Here is a 1,795-nt window from a genome sequence, read left to right as displayed (position 1 = left end):
TCACTTGAATTCTTCTCAGGATTCCAAGTATATTTGGTAATTTTATGAGGATGCCTCCATTAGCTTTTGGCGAAGTGAACTTCTAGATTTCGTTTGAGACTTCAAGGTTTAGATTATGGCTGTCCGTACTTTTAATCTCACAGCACCTAGTGCGTGAATGACTAAGCTGCTGCTGAACACAAACGGCTTTCTGTCAGCAATGCAAACTCCACGGTGGGTTGTTTGAGTGTTCTCACCATCTGGAAAAATGAAGGGGCAAACTCAGTCAGGATAGCACAACAACACTTCTTCCTCAGGAGGCTTTTGCAATTCAGTGCGTCAATAATGACCCTCACTAACTTTTACAGATGCACTATAGAAAGTGTTCTATCTGGATGTGTAACAACCTCGTCTGGCTCCTGCTTTGTCCAGAATGATAAGATACCCAGAAGGTTTTATGCGCATCGCAGACCATCATGGAAGTCAACCTACCACCCATGGTCTCCACCTACACTTCTCTTTGCTGGAGAAATGCTGCCAACATCATCAAATTCTCATCCAACCCCCTAATGCTCTCTCACAACTTCTTTCGTCAGGCAGAAGATACAGAATCTGGAAACACATGCACCAACAGATTCAGAAAGAGCTTCTTCCCTGCCATTGTTAGACTGATGAATGGACTCTCTTTGTACAAATGGAATGATCTGCAGAGAAAGTGGTGGAGGCTGGCACAATTACAATATTTAAAAGGCATCTGGATGGGTGAATGAATTAATAAAAGGTTTACAGGGATATGGGTCAAGTGTTGGTAAATGGGACTAGATTTATCCAGATTAACTGGTCAGCATGAACGAGTTAGACTGAGGGGTCTGTTCCCATGCTGGAAATCTCTATGACTCTATCCAATGCTCACTTACCGTCCCCTTCAATAACAGCATAATTGGAAGTATATGACATAGCTACACCACATAATTACAACAATTAATTATAATCGAATGTGAGAAAACCACGAAGACCACGTTGAATGTTTAAAAACTCAATAACACTAGACAAATCTCTGACCCTTTTCACGTTCCAGTTCTGATAAATGCCATGAGGATCAGAAAGCCTTGAGAGAGAGAGAATCTGAAACCCCTTCTCTTGCATTTACACTCTCCGCCGCCAGTTGGTACAAGTGTACAGTGCCTTCCCTCTTCTCTCTCCCTCCCAGGATGAGGAATAGAAAGGGGGAGATATTGCTTTGTTCCCAGATATTGCCCAGAGTTGGGGAGGTCTCAGTCTGAAACTGATCGCACTACTTCCGCGTTGTGACGTCCTCATACGGGGCGGGGCGGGGCGGGACGGGACGGGACGGGACGTCCGGAGGGAGCCGGCCGATGACGATCCCGTGTTCCAAGATGGTTCTCTTCTATTGACCACGCGTTATGACATCACACAGGTAAACTGTGAGCCAATTGGAATCCCTGGATGACCGGAAGGAGACTGGTCCGCCGGCCAATCAGAACCGCCGTATTGACTGAATGCGGAAGTTTGACAATGAGCTTCTGAAGCTGATGCTGCTCCTCTCTCCCTGAATGAAGATTGAGCTTCACCTCAGACTGCAACTTCCTTTCTCTGTTCACTATCTGTGAGTACGGCACTTTCTTTTCTCACCCACCTTTCTATTCTGGGGTTAAACTGCTCAGTTTCTGACTCTTTATTCCATCCAGTCCATGCTGAACATGATTCTAAACTAGCTAGTTTCCACCTGCCTGGAAGTGGTCTCCCATTTCAGGGAGAAATGAGGAATTTATTCTTTTCTTGTTAGTTTATGGAA

General features: G+C 45.1%; 1 long non-coding RNA gene across 1 annotated transcript; it reads right to left on the bottom strand.

Annotated features, from left to right (window-relative positions):
• Positions 1 to 118: 118 nt before the first annotated feature.
• On the bottom strand, positions 119 to 1,318 carry LOC122545675. The gene is made up of 2 exons (XR_006310574.1): positions 1,042 to 1,318; positions 119 to 239 (listed from the first exon to the last, which is right to left on the bottom strand). It is a non-coding gene; the product is annotated as an uncharacterized LOC122545675 (long non-coding RNA).
• Positions 1,319 to 1,795: the final 477 nt, after the last annotated feature.

Source organism: Chiloscyllium plagiosum, unplaced genomic scaffold (genome assembly GCF_004010195.1).
Source record: "Chiloscyllium plagiosum isolate BGI_BamShark_2017 unplaced genomic scaffold, ASM401019v2 scaf_58924, whole genome shotgun sequence".
Classification (NCBI taxonomy): domain Eukaryota; kingdom Metazoa; phylum Chordata; class Chondrichthyes; order Orectolobiformes; family Hemiscylliidae; genus Chiloscyllium; species Chiloscyllium plagiosum.
This window is presented reverse-complemented; position numbering and strand designations above follow the sequence as displayed.